This window comes from Sebastes fasciatus, chromosome 2 (assembly GCF_043250625.1).
Source record: "Sebastes fasciatus isolate fSebFas1 chromosome 2, fSebFas1.pri, whole genome shotgun sequence".
NCBI lineage: Eukaryota > Metazoa > Chordata > Actinopteri > Perciformes > Sebastidae > Sebastes > Sebastes fasciatus.
Genome location: NC_133796.1, coordinates 25,428,116 through 25,443,847, shown reverse-complemented (window position 1 = coordinate 25,443,847; position 15,732 = coordinate 25,428,116). Strand labels below are relative to the sequence as shown.

The 15,732-nt window shown below is 42.6% G+C and overlaps 1 protein-coding gene across 3 annotated transcripts in view; it reads right to left on the bottom strand.

Moving 5' to 3' along the window:
* The window catches only part of ankrd11 (ankyrin repeat domain 11), a 124,118-nt gene that overhangs the window by 82,373 nt on the left and 26,013 nt on the right, over positions 1-15,732 (bottom strand). For all 3 annotated transcript variants that reach the window (XM_074615584.1, XM_074615576.1, XM_074615593.1), the window contains exon 2: positions 9,319-9,395. The gene's annotated coding sequence lies outside the window, so the exon portion shown is untranslated. The remainder of the gene's footprint in view (positions 1-9,318; positions 9,396-15,732) is intronic.

Here is a 15,732-nt window from a genome sequence, read left to right as displayed (position 1 = left end):
GCCCATTCAGGAATTTCCTGAAACCAGATGCCTTTCTGACATAAACAAATCAGTCCATTATCGCCGCCATTATGGCTAGGAACTGTAGCGTAGACAGGGATCTTAGCTGCTTTCATTCAGCCTTTAATAGCCCTTTGCATGGTTTTGACCGCCTTCCGAGAAAAAGAGGCCTATTGACTAGCATTGCTCTCTCATACAGCAAAAAGATTAGAGTGGAGTTTCCTGTAGAAACTGGACACGGTCAAACATATGGTTAGGTTTAGCAATCCAAACTAGCTGCTAATCCACGCTGAGCTCTTACACTCATGTGGAGACATGTAAGACTATATAAGATTATATAAGGCCGTATGTGTCCTTTTGTTATATTTTTCCACTGTCTTTAGTTTTGATCGTGGGTGGATAGGCGCATTAGCAAGGCAAATAATTAGTGATGAGATGCTTAGCTGTTAAGTTTATAAATATATATTTAAAAAAAATTTTTTTTCTCAATTTACATGTAAAATAAAGAAAAATGTAAAAAAGAGAATGGTCATACAAACAAATGGACTGACAGAGAAAAGTAATATTTACATACAATGAAAAGCATAAGCAAAATAAATTGTCAAACACTTGACACCATATAACTTAAACACGCCACTGTACTTCTACACAGTCACATGTTTAGTTATATACTTTACATGGCATTACGAAGACCAGTGGTACAAATATCAATATATACTGTTGACAGATCTGTGACAGTAAGCGTCCTTGCTTGTGCGATTCTCACCCATTGAGAGCAGGAAAACATGAGCAAGATTAGTATTTGCAGACACCATCAACAACACCCAACATTTGTATTAGTGCACAACATCGATGAGGGCTGTTGGATGCAGCTAGATGACGGTTACTGGATGAACAAACAAAACTTAACTGAGTAAGGAGGGAGGGTTACTTCAATGTTATCTTATCCTCCCCCACCTTGGACAAGGGCCTAGCAGCTCTAAAATTAGCCGTCACATCTAAACACAGTCTTTGGTGTAGCAGCTACGCTTTGATGGGAACTTGGCTCATGGCTGACGTACTGAAAGCACACTCAAGCCCATCTCAAAATACAGAGATGAAGCCAAGATAGTATACAAATGCAAACTAGAGACACAAAGTCCTTGACTGTCTCCATTTTTACATTGGAAACATTTGAATGAGGTGACATTGAAGTTGCTCACTACAACAGTAGAATAAACTTTGTGTATTAAAGATCACCAATATTATATGCAGGGTCAATTTCAGTGCAATGCTATCATAATGATACTATCAAATTGTGAGATTGTTTTTTTTATCAATATGAAATGAGTGATTCTAATAACAAAATGGGACACACAGGTAGCCTAGTGGTGTAAGACGTACCAGATAACCACGACAATCATTTTCGTGATTTGCATGCTGTTGCCATTTTATGATTACCTTGCTGGATTCTCGTGAGGTCACAAGAACACACGAGAATCGCAGGATCACATATCACAAGAAAATCAATCTTGTCAGGCTTCAAGTAATGCGTTTGTGTCCGACAAGCCAAAGCACAGAGCAATCAGCGTCCTGTGAGGAGCTACTGGCAGCTACAAGCGTGGTTTAGGTGTTTGTGAGGCAACTGTTCGTTCAAAACAAAAATGGCGAGATTGGGAGCATTTCTATTGCCTCTCAACGGCTCTCAATATGGCGACGGTGGAACCAGAAAATATAATGATACTGACTTCAACCAAGTCACCCAATCTGTATTTTATTATCAACTAGAATGGCACTCGGAGAGCGCAGACCTCCGCCAAGGTGCGTGACTTTAAAAACAGATCACAGCTCACAGCTGGCGGTACCTTGAGGTGATCGGCTTATTATTAACACGATGTGTTTCCGTGTAACGTATAACGGCGGATGCCTCTCTCATTCATCAGCCTTGTTATGTCTGTATAACGCTACACTACGTTGTCTGTCATGGCCAGCAGCTGCCGCTGCACCTCGGAGTCTCGCCACACATCCACACACGTATCTCTGCTCTCAGAAGGAGGCGGGGTCATGCGTCATCAGTTACACTGTGCATGTGTTATACCCTGTGGTCTTAATGCTCAAGCTGATTGGAAACCATAAAAAAATTCCTGAATCCGGATCATAATCCAGATCGCCACCAAAATCGAATGGATTTTTCATTGTGCCACACCCCAGCCCGGCAAAAAATGTCATTCAAATCCATCGTAAAGTTTTGGAGTAATCCTGCTGACAGACACAGACAGACAAACCAACGCCGGTGAAAACAAAACCTCCATCAAGGCCCTTGGCCTTGGCAGAGGTAATTAAAAGCAACCGAAAAAACAGAGTGCCATGAAAAGATTCTTGTGAAGATAAATCAATCACATGGGTGAGCCACACTGCAAAAAAAGCTTCTGTACAGCTGCTGTACATTATAGAAGTGGTGTTTAAGATTAATTAGAATTACACAAAAAGAAGGGAACAGATATGACTCAACAGGGAGACAGAGGGTGACATGAAACAGGCTACTTAAAAAAAAAATACAGGCTTCCAGTAGATGATATAAGTAGACAGTAGAATACATGGGAATCCTTAGACCACCAACATTATAAAGCAGCAGTGAGTTTAAATCAGTCTAACCATCAGGTACAGATCCTGTTTGAGCGTGCGTGTATTAACATGTACTTAAGCTTGTGGAAAACAGTGCCTGGGAAGCAACCATGACCTCCCAGCAAGAGCAGGAAGAAAAAAATCTTGATGAAAGCAAACCAACATCCTGTGCTCATGGCTGGGCAGAGATATTACTATATTTATCCATATTTGTTTAACCACACATTTGTTGGCCATTCTTTTTCTTTGTAAACATTGCCAACAGGTTTTGCAATAATAGATGGCTTTGAAGACTCTACATTACATTAAATACATATACACAACACTGTTGCAGCACTGTGTTTGGGACCAGCAATCCAAGAAGCAAAAGCTAGACAACTTGCTGAATATGCTTCTAGCATGAACAGCAAAGTCTCTTCTGCTGCCGAGTTATTTTCCTTCTTTATCATTTCACTACTCAAGTCCTTTGTCATCTCTCAACAGCAAAATTCCCAACTCCTCAGAGGGAAAAATGCAGAAATAAAAAGCAAGACTCAGATTCATTGCTGCAAGATGTTGTACATAGAGCTGCTGCTATTTACCTCTTTCACTCTCACGCCTACGAGTTACTTCTACTCACTCAGAGTGCTAACTGGTCTGAACCTCTATTACACAGAGAGCAAACCGACCTCCCACTCCCACCCTACTAACAGTGGCAGACTGCCAGGTGGGGAAGAGTGTGTGTGTGTGTGTGTGTGTGTGTGTGTGTGTGTGTGTGTGAGAGATCGTACTGCCCAGGACAATGGCACAAAAACACTGAAAACTCACAAACCATCGCACAACCTGTCAACTAGAGCCCTAACACTCCTCAAATGAACTCTAAGGCTGCACGATATTGGACAAAACTTAAATACACAATCTAGTGCACTTTGAGAGCAAAATGTTGTACTTTGAGAGCAGAATTAAGAGGCTAAATTAACAATTTTGTGCTCTAGTAAACAATTTAATCACAAACACATTGGTTGTACAGATATGAATGGTGATGACACGGCAAAAAAGTCACACCCACAACGCATGGTTAACGAGATGTGGTTGGGTGGGTTGCTGACATCGCCGATGCACTGAGGACAGCCCACGGGAGAGAGGGCGCAGCTTGCACTCATGGTACTTGTACACAGGAACTGAAACTGCATGGCTTATTTCACGCACAAAATGTTTTCACAAAAACATTGCGGTGAACTATTTTCGTGATATAAGAGAAAAAAATATTTCGAAACAACCTGCCATGCTGGTTCCGATTTGAAAGCTGGGAGCAGCAGCCCATGAGGGAATTGGTTCATCCAATCATGTGCCTAGTACCTAGTGTCTAGTAGCAACCCATGAAGCGTCCAGTGCTGGGAAGCGAGGCGATACTTCCCGTCCCAAAACGTCCCTGTGGACTCGTACCATAAGTCCACGGCCACGGGAAGCGGCGAGGTCTGGGTGAGGCGTGTTGTAAAGCTCACAGGCGGAGCTGAGAGCCACCTGGGCCTTTCCAAGCCGACCTACTATAGCCGGTCGCGGCGCACATGGAGGAAATGGGGCCAGCCAGCACCAGGGAGAGAATCCTCCCACACCTAGTGGCCGTCTTAGAACAACCAAGCTGAATCCCCCGGACAGACGCGGACCCCAACCGTTGAGGAGTGTAAAAATATATACACGGTTCATTATGAAACTGCGGTGGGTCGACCAAGACCGTAGGTTGCCTAATGAATGGGAAACACTGGAAAATGAGAACCATGCGAGTTTTCCTTTTGTATCAAGCAGCAAAAAGGTTGTAGCATGATGTGTTTGAGTTAGCACGTCCTGTGACTATTGCGCATGCGTACATCGCAATGTTGATGCTGAAACGCCCTAACAAACCCTGTGCGTCACCATTGGGCATGCTTATGTGGAGCTCCTGGGCAGGCAGTAATGCATAGTACTGCATTCCCTTGCTTCCCATCTCACTGAAACTGTACGACGACCTATAGCAGACCTCAAATTCCTCTGCCTAAGACGTGAGCTCCATGCCATTCAGCTCGCTATTAGCGTATTTCTCTGCACTCCATGCCACAGTGCCTCGCCTGTTCCCTGCAAACAGACTCCTTCTATACGGCATCAGTGTACAGCCTGCCTGAGGGGGAGGAGGAGGAGCAGCAGAGGGGAGGAAGAAGGGAAGGCTGGGAAAACAAAGCCTCTATAGTCGTCTCTCCAGCCGGGCCAGGCCGAGCCGCACTAGCGGGGGCGAGTTATGTAATGTGACTGGCAGGGCCCACTTCCCTCTTCAGAGCTGCTGCACACACTAATCCCCACTGAGGAACAAGCCCCGCTTTGGAGGAAGGGGAGGAGATAGAGGGGCGAGCTGTGAGGGAACCAGCGGAGAAGGTGTGATTACAAGAATTTCAGCCTTTCATCTGCACCAAATCGAACACACAGACACCTCCCCTCTCTCAGCAGCTCTGTTGAAAGATAACAGTCAGGAGGATATTAGCACTGCTGACGGCTGGCTGCAGCATCGAGAGCAGACACCCCTCTCGCACAAAAAGCCTGGTGTACGACATGCGATAAACACACACATTCGACACACTCTGGCTACTCATAACAGACTATTTGTAACAGGTAAATAAATGGTGGTTATAGTTCACACAAGGCCTGAACTGTAGCTCCACACACATCACTGCTAAACTATACATTTACACCACATATTTATAATAATGCACATAATAAACATGGTTGGCACATTTGCAGTGTTGATTTTATACTGGGGATTCAATAAAGCAGCCAGTGCAGACACTCTTGTCTAGTGTGGTAGGACCTCTTTCTTTAGTCATGTTATAAAAACTTAATGCTTATTATGCAACAGCTTCTGCTCTACAATCTTGTTCAAGCGTCTCTGCAGTAGAGCACCGAGGAATGTATGTGTGAAAGGGCTTCTAGTCACCACAAATGTCTACTACATTAGTGCATTATAGTGGCTCTATTATTCACACTTTCATACCAAAGCAGAGCATTGTCAAAACCACATGACACCCGGATAGGGAGCGGGTAGACAGATATGAGGCGTGAGCTTAATGAGGCTGAGAGGAAGTGGCACAAAGACAGTCGCATAGTGAAAGAGAAACACAGAAGACGAGGACAAGCGACTACCGGGCACCTCAGTCAGTTCTGCTAACCATGGAGGGCAGGTGGAGGATTTAAAGCAGTTAAAAATAAGTCTGATTCTGATTTACTTAGCTGTTTGCCTGGAAACCATGTGACTGGCATCACATGAGGAGAGGGAGGAGGAGAGTGGCAGAGGGTGTGTGTGTGTGTGTGTGTGTGTGTGTCCAGCCCCCATAGGCACACACGCACACAGCATGTACACTCCACTCCTGGCACCATAATAAGCTTTGTGATCAGTTTCCTTGGTTTCCACTGACAGTAAGCAGATATAGGCAGCTCGGAGAGGTAAACAGTAGCAGCTCTTTCTGGTGCACAGCCACAGGCACACAGACACAAGAGAGGGTGGGTGGGAGGAGGCAAAGAGAGTCAGAGACGGAGGGAGAGAGATGAATTTGTGCACAAGAAGAGGGGGATGAGCCAGTGTTGCAGCTGTTGGTTAGAGCTCGATATAATTAAATAAAATAGATCTTCCTATTAATTGCTTTAATTTCTTATTTGAATGAGACAATATCTATTCTTAAACTCCCGAGATCAATCTTTGCATTTGTGCCTTTTCTCAGTGTAATTCTGCACTAAATGTTATGTGTAGGCAGTGGTAACTTGTTGTAAGTGGGTCAGTTAGGGCTGCATGATGTGCAAAAATGTCTACTTTGTGGAAATAGAGTTATTACAACATACACAAAAAGGTTATTTTAAAATGAAATGTAGATTAGAGATGTGGAAGTTACTCGATTCGAAGATGCATCACGGTGCGGACGCAAACGATTCTGCATCGATGCAGTGACAGAACATAATTGGGAGTTTGGTTTCATTTTAGCTCAGTGTGAGTCTTTACTGCGCTTTACTGTCATGCTTGTTTCTCTACTCTCCTTTGATCTCTGTGTGAGCGGAGCTAAGAGACGGCACTTGGCAGTCCGCTAACTTGATGCCCTCGCTACCAAGATTAGCAGCTCTGTTTCAACAATGTTGGGCAGAAAATACGCGCATGTAGGCTGAAATTCAACAGTGGTGTTGTTCTGTCGCGAGATGCAATGACTTAACGTTAAACCAAGTAAGAGTAGAAGAGCTATGAGTACGAAAAAGTAACTAATTAAAGTCCGCTAGCCGCTAGGCTAATTCATGCAGTGCAAAATGCCATAGGCATTCAGGAAGTCTGTGTTAGAGCTGCTATGTGAAAACCTTATTTTTGTAGACTACAGCACATTTGTAATGCACTGCAGAAGGATTTATGTTTTGTTTTTGTAATGTTTATGTACTGAGCAGGGCCACACAGATACTGGAATAAATACAATACATACATTGAGATGCATCAAGAATTGTTGTGCATTCGAAACAAGAGGTGAATCATAACCAAATCGTGAGGGCAGTATTAGTTCACACCTCTAATGTAGATGATGGCTGGCTATATTATTAGCCGCCTTGAATCACGACAGACCAGTCGACTGTGACGTGAATAGTTACCATCTGTGTGGACCCACCACGGTTTAACGGGTATGTCGTGACTCAGGATGGTTAGCTGACTCTGGTTATCTTGTAGCAAATCTAGAGGTTGCATCTACTAGAGGAATAGACTGAAAAAAGAAACACTCTGCACACTGATCTGAGCTCTTAGTTAATGTTTGTCAACTTTGTTAGTTACAAGCTGTGGTAGTCACTGAACAGTGTGTAGATTCTACTTTATTCAGTCTGTCCCTGCCGGGTTGATAACGCTAGCTAGCCAGCTGTCTGCAAATATCAGGCTGACGTCAACACAAACCGTGCAGATGAATTAGTAAGCAGACTTTCGGTTTCCGCCCCGTCTGTGCAGGTGCTAATTACATTAAAATGATAATTAAAGTGGCTGCATGTAAAATATGCATATGCATGCATGATGACACCCTTGCAAATGGTGCAGGTCTTTTATTATTCTCGCTCAACTGTTTTGCACGCGTAGGCCTGGAGAAAATATAGATGTGTCATGTTTTAGTCGTTCTGAAAAGATAAGAAATCCTTGGTCCAGGTTTATAACGGGAAATGTGTTTACAATTTGGCCTATAATGTGCACTTTAGACAATTTTATAGTCAAGGAAACAACAGTGTTGCTCACTTGTTGAATGTAGAGGACAATTAAGTTCCCAGGATAAATTCTGTAAAGCGCTTTCTGCAACATCTGAATCATTAAGAATCAAAGTGAAATGAATCAAATCAAATCTGGACTTTTTAAATCAAAATCGAATCAAATCTGGAGATCAGTGCAGATATCCTTCCCTACTGTTGGTGTCAGGGGCATAGGCTGATCACTAGGCCATCATTTTTTTAATGACACATTCAATAGTTTTGTGATTTCCGGGTGTCCTCTTTCTCCTTAGAAGATTTCTCTCACTTTGTGATTTGGCATGTTTTTCATGATACCCTGTCTGTGACAGAGTAGGTGATCATAATTTTTCAATATCGCTACTTAAATTTTAAGTATATGCTTTTTTTAAAAACTCCCTCCAGGACTGACAAGCCTCTGCAGTGAATGCAATCCATAACGGCAACCTTCAAGTAAAAAGCTAGGCAGCCTGAGTGTTGACAGAAATTTGAACAACTTTGTCCTTCATCAAGGTGTTTTGCTTGCATACAATGCCAGTAGTTTGATCGGTGCGGGACTCTGCTAGTGCAGCAGTGACATCAAGATGCAGTCACAACCTAGATTTTTACATAATCAGGACTTTCAGCTACAGTCACATTAACCGATATATTTGTACGTGCATGTGTGAGTGAGACAGAGAGAGAGGGTAATGGAGGGCTTTTGTTGGACACATGCTAAATCTGCACTACAGAAGCTGTGACCTACTTTTCACCGTCTCTAACACACACACACACACATACATAGACACACCACAGCCTCTGACAAAGGGACAGGAAAGCAGAGGTTAGGCATGCACTAAGCCCCATTCTTAATACATGCATTCCAGTGGATAGAGCTCAATGCTGCTGCGCTTTCAGCCTGCCTGTTGGTACAAGCAACTCCTGCACACACAGCCTCCTGCATGACTGACAATAAAGGGTAGAGCCTGATGCTTCTAGTATGTAAGCACACATGTATACAAGTACACTCAAGCACAGACAGTCTTTCTTTACACTGGTTTAAAAACACTAAAACTACACTGGTTGTTTGGTGGTTAAACAAGAAATGCTTGAGCCTCCTGATGTTCCATTATTGCAATGATGTCATTTACAAAGCTAAAGAAGTTACTAACATGTGAGACAAAATACTTGGCTTCACATGTCACATGGTGGACACCAACATAAACTCAATTTCACAAGACTTCAGAGGAGCCAATATTCCTAGTATGGCAAAATTATGTATGCTCCAAAATGTAAACAAAGAAGGATGATAAAAAGATAAAGGTGCAACTGTGTTCTCAAGTTGCACAAACACACACACCACAATGTACTGCATATGTATTAGGATGCCAGCGCAAACCAAAAAGCCCCAAAAACATCTTTTTCAGAAACAAGTGCTTTACTAATAGAGTTTTGATGTATCAGACTGATGGTTATAATTTCAAAAAGACTTTAACATACCGATTCCATGGCTGTGGGAGAATGTCAGTGGGCTAAAATCCAACTAGTAAACACCTGCCGTCTGAGTCCACAGAATCCTGAAAGAAAAGATGAAAACAAAACCAAGCATTAATTACTAGGACAGCATAAGCAGTTTCACATTCCTCACGACGGATGGGTATTGGGGTGGATGCAGAGGGTCATGTTTCTCCTCCCAGGATCGGTTCATCCACAGTTCTCTGGCCAGCCGACAAAGGCCTATGGAAGAACAGGATACAGGGGCGTTGACATGCATTTGGTCCCCTTTTCGTTTCTTCGACCCAACATTCAACGCTCCATCCCTGGTCTTTATCCAAAACAACCCAAAACAGTCTTTTTTTGTGACAGATCATGAAAGCACTACGCACTTTTTGGTACTACGGCTCTGAATCAGAAAGTAAAGATCAAAGAATAACGAAATGGCATGATGACATTTCAGAGACGTGATAGAAGTGCCAGAAGTGCAATTAATGCATTCAGTAAGAAGTTCACAAGTTTGAGTTTCCTATAGCTTTAATGTAAGTAATAGTTTATTATAGAATAAGAGTTTAAATCTAGGGATCAGACTCTTTCTCATCATTACTGACTCCAATACCCAAATTTAGGATACCTACTGATACAGAGTACCGATCGATATGATAACACTGCTCTTTTCTCCCCAAATTTAAAATCTTTCATCTGTGAGGAACTTCTTAATATTATTCTTATATGCGTAAGGTAATGCAAGGCTGGATGCTATTCAATGATAGTGTTTAGAAGGTTTATGAAATTATATCGTCACAATGCATCAACATCATAACAACAGTCAATCATCAGTTGTCATGATATTTAATTCATATTTTCAACATTTATCTGTGTCATCACATTCAATGGACTGTAAAAGTAGCACATACAGTATACAGATAACAGTAACACTAGTTACACAGCAAGGTTACTTAACATTATGTAACATTAGCCACTATTCGCACCTAAATAAGAAAGACTGCAGCAGCAAACCTTTGAGTGTATTGAGCTTGGTTGCCCTCAGAACATTTCCATATCCAGTCTACAATAAGGCTGCAATAACACCAATCAGACGTTGCTGTGATTAGAGCAAGGTTTTGCGGCGGTGTGGGAGTGTCACATTTTATGACCCATTTAAGAGGCTAGTACAGCGGGTTGTACAGCTCTGGATCGTTGTACCGTGACGGCGGGTTGCGCAACTTTTCGTCATAGGTCACTGTTTTTTTCAACATCCCCTGCCGTCCCCACCACCGCAGCTTAAATGCACTCACCACATTCAAATGAATGGTAGGACTGGCGTTTTCGCCGCAACTTCAATTAGGTGTGAATGTAGCCGAAGTAGCCAAATGAAGCACAAGACAACCAAACCTAACCAGCTAAAGTCCAGCCCTGTCATGTTCCTAACCTTCCTGGCTGGTTGCGCTTCCCCCAGTCCTCTCCAAACTATGAGGACAACGATTTATCAGGATTTAGGAGGCAGGACATCGGGGAGGTATTTAACAGAGGCCCAGTGCTGCTGGGCTAAACTGGTGACATTCCAGTGATAATGGGAACCCACATTTGTTCAATCAATCTAGTTTTAAGGCATCACAAGGAGACTGAGGAACAACATTCAATAGAAACTAGCTGTTAGCTTTAACACCATTTAAAAAGGCAGTACTTAAAAAATACTGGGAAATGCATTTTACTCCAAAATCTACTGTTAGGTAAATGTGTAAGTGCTTATTTATTATTTGTAAGTGTTCATTCATATCTCTGCCAGAGGATAATACCAGATAGGACTTGTGTGGACGGTTTTACAGGATAGAGTGCAAAGGCTGATAGTACAGCCAGGGTGGCAGGTGGGTACGCAGGACAGGATTAAGGCTAGACCTCACTGGGATGGCCTGAGTGGAAAGGAGGATGACGGTTAGATGCGTATTTGTCTTTGCACTGAAGTGGAACCTGTGGGGCTTTCCCAGCGGGAAGCGCAGGATTGACGGATTGTAATAATCCAGCCAGGAAGTATAACGCTACCCTCCCAACAGGGTTTTGGATACAGACAATCCCCCTTGATGATCACCTACGAAAACTGCCAAGAGACACAGTTTAAACCAAGAACTGTATACTATAAAAAGCATGGCTACACCAACAAGCATAACACTGAAAGCAAATCCAGAAACCTTTGGTCAACCAAGGTTAGTCTCTAAATTATACAGTTTCCTAACATAAAGACACGCTAGAAAGCAAACCATGGAGCTGAAAGAAGAAAAATAACAGTCCATATTACTGTACAATGAAAAAAAGTTTTACACTGACAACAACTGTCAGGAAGTGAAATAAGTGGAGCTGTTTTGATTAGAAGAAGAAAAGAAATTAACCTATTGTTTATTTCAGTGGCAATTTCACAGGAGTACCAAGCCTCTTAAGAGCTGCTAATGGTTGAAAATTGCATTTAAACTTCAATATTTTGTGATTAGAGAGGGCAAAGAAAGGCTGTGTGTATCCTCTAAGTTTTCCTCTCATAGTAGAACCATATATTTTATTTCATTTTTCTTCTCTTCATGGGAACAAGAAGACAACATACATTCCTCTGCCCACAAGAACAGAGATGCAATGGATAACATTACTGAGAAATACACATCGGGAGCCGGTTGCACCAGCTCTTTGCAAGGTCAAACTTTGCCTGGTTAAAATGAAAGTGTTTACCAAGTTGCCGACGTCAGAATTTGGGGGGCAGTGCCCAACTTTGTGAACATGACAACAGCATTTATACCTACTGCAAAGGACAACACATCATAGTATTGCCAAACAGGCGCTTTTGCTTTTCGCTTTGACACCAAATCCTCCGCCATCGTCTGTCAACTCTCTCCCCCCTCCCGTGTGTGTGAAATCTAACTCCTGCTAATCTTTGCTGAGACTCCGTACAGAGCAGACACTTTCAGTTTGAGTACTTCGCGTACGTTCTCCAACTGTGTATTGATAACATGGCGCTGATATGCCAAACTGATAAATGGGTTTATTTCTATAAAAAAGGCAAAACAACGGTGGTGGCGGTGGGCCTCTAGACCACCATCCATCCATATTTCAGTTGCTTCCATCAGCGTTAATGGTAGAAACAGAACGGTCTCGAGGAAGAAATTTCCAACTAACCTAATATGTTTACAGTGCTGGAGTGGTTGCGTACTGGGTGGCATTGAGAGGCTCCTTAGTAACGGCTGCTTCCTAGCTAATTATCTTTGACTGAGCTACACCAGGAGAGAATGAGAGGGCGACACATATGAGTAGCACACACAAAAACTGCTGACAGGGCAAATTTACACAAAACATCAATTACATCCTCAATCAGATCAGCCACTAGAAAGACAAAAAGATGCATGCACAGGTGTGCACAAACGGGTACATATATTTTCAATATGATCTATATAGAAAGGCGAAGTCCCGTCCTTTCCAGTGGACCACCATGAGACCTTATTTCAGAAAAAAATAAATTGGTAGTTAACGGCGAGAGACAAATATTTTTTCTGGTCCCGTTTTAATTGTGCCATGAATCACACATATGATGTTTGTCCATTTAAAACATAATTTTGCAAGTCAAGAAAATTGCAGTTTGTTGTAAAATTGTAGATTATAAGACATTTGTAGTTAGAAAGACTACACACCCAAAGGTTGCGTAAGTGACGTCTCACTGAAGCTACGGTGCTGGTGTTTCGTACTAGGATGTACTCACACCAGCAATGAGTCTTGCTTGTTTTTTCACTTCCCGGCTGATAAAAAGACCAGGAGTCGCTCGATAAATCACATCAAGTAAGATAAAGTTTCATTTGTACATGGAACATAGCTAAGTTAGCTAGCTAGCTAGTGTTGGTGACGTATAGTGCGAGACGAGAGATGTAGTTCACAGTGGTTTCACACAAAACTAAATTATACTACGACAAACAAAAGTCTCAGTTTGTTGTAGCAAACTGAGACTTTCTTGACTTGTAAAATTATCTCTTAAATTGACAAACATATCTGTGATTCATGGCTCAATCAAACAGGATCAAAAAATAATTTTTCTCTTGCTGTTGACATGTTTTTTCCGAATTAAGGTCCTTCAGAGAGGGACTTCACCTCTCTATAAGTTATGTATTTGTGCATAAGACTATGGAGTGGAGCTGATGAAAAGGTCAAAGGTGAAAGGTCAATCAAAACTAAAGTTGGACTTATAGCCTTGTCAAAAGCGCTGCCTCCACACCATGTGGAGCTGAGGCCAAACATTCAGCATTATCATGCATAAATACAGCAAATTTCAAGTTCTGCATCACCATGACAACATGCCTGCATATTTAATTCTTCTGCATGTTCACTGGACATGTCCCTGTTATCTAACAGCTGAAACATCAGCAGTGCGTTTTAGAGTGCTTAACTAAGCTTAAAACAATAGAACGGAGAGACTGCTGGTTAAATGTGCATGACCAGTGTGACACATGACATTTGTGTGTGTGTGTGTGTGCGTGTGCAAAAGAGGGAGACCTCCTGGGTACTGTGGGATTAAGAAGGAGACAGGGGCTCTAATGCTGGCTTCAGGACACAGGCATCTTTTGTCCTGCTTCTGTCATTTGGCGTCTGATTACAAGAAGAGCTTCCATTTCAACAAACTGGTATCATTGCTGCTTCTTTATGGGAAATCTGGACCATATAACACAAAACACACCAGTGTGCCCCCCCCCCCCAGGGCTACAGAGCACCTCTCGAGTCAGTCTTGTGTCTGGCTGTCCTATCAGAGAACAGATCAGAGCCAGCTGAAAGGCGAACTGGAACAACAGCGCTGACCTCTGTCTGATTTCATAAAGCATGTCACAGGCCACATCATGCAGGGAGATTCATTCACGCTCACACGCTGCAGTCTTTGCAGCACAGTAGATCATATCTAACAACATTCACAGGCTGGCTGAATTTTGTGGAGTTCATATGCAGGACACAGTAAGCACGGGATTAGAAATGTTGGCAAGGAATCTCAGCGAGACAAAATATGTAGTGCTGTCGGGCTTAATAATAATAAAGCATGTATACAGCCAAAGCAGCCTTGTGATTGACTTCTGGAATATTACATTTGCTTAAAGTTGTGTTGTTTGCTGTCCAATCAACAGCAGTGTGGTAAAAACAAGTTGGGTCATATCGATCAAAATGAGTTTGAGTTTTGTGAGGTTTTGTGAGGTTGTGTTTGGGCCGACTTTAGCCCCGTGTGAAAAAAATGCAGCCCCCTAATTGATTTGAATGAGGCCACTCTGTCGACGTAGTAAGGGTGCCAATGCAGATGGTTCCAGCAGAAAAACGCAGGGCCGTCCTGCAGAAAACTTTAACATAGCTCAACTTTTGTTGAAACGCTACGAGACAAAACCCGGCAAGGTGCTGCGTGCAATCACACACTTCTGATAGATTACTTTGTAACGATGACTTTTTATTTCTACGGCTTACCTCGCAATCATTGCGATGAAAGATCAAATAATTGCTGCAGTGAATGTTCCAGAGCAGTAAAATCCTTCCTTATAATATTAGAAACCTCTTTGCAGAGTAAACTGCAGCGAAAAACTCATGGATCCATTTTTTCAAACTGGATCTCATCAGTTACTGAAACAACACCCTCCCAGCCCCTTATGGTTAATTCAGACTACACAATATAATCCCAATTATAGCCCGACACGACCATTGTAGGATGTCTGCTCTGATCGGGAACAAGTGTCGATCGTTTTATCTTCTGTAATGTGTCATAGTAGATGACAACCAACGTCCTGAGTTTTGCATTTTTTTTAATTTTTTTTTGCCTTCCACGATGTGTTCAGTCATGGCCGTGACTTGCCGCGCAGGCAGGCACAACTGTAAACAACGGCAAAGCAAAAGAGGAACAATGTCGGTGCTGTGATGTGGAATTGTGAAATGGAGGAACCATTTGCGGAGCTATGGCAACAACATCTTAGCCTTTTTGATGTTTTCCCGAGGGACTACCACGACAGAGTGAAAAAAATGGCAGAGGCACTTCAGCAACCCGGTGAGTAGGCTACTGCCATTAGCATCAAGCTTCCTACCTGATGACATCACGCCCCTCGATGATTGGTCAGGGAGCAACGTGTAGTCTGTCATGTCTCTCGGCCAAATCCCGACACAAATTTATGACTCTCTATCACCTAATCTGACAGAGCGACCATCATAACCGACATATTGTGTAGTCTGAACCAGACATTACATTATTTTAACACAGGACTGTTTTCGGTCTGACCGCACACTAGGTCCTTACAAAGACCCGTGATTACTGAAATGTTATTTTGTATTTTAATGAATAAAAGTGAAGTGTGAAGTGCTTGACGTTCGTGTCCATATTTTCTTATCACCGCTAATACAGAATAAGAAAAGTGTTTTTGTCCATAAAAAAGG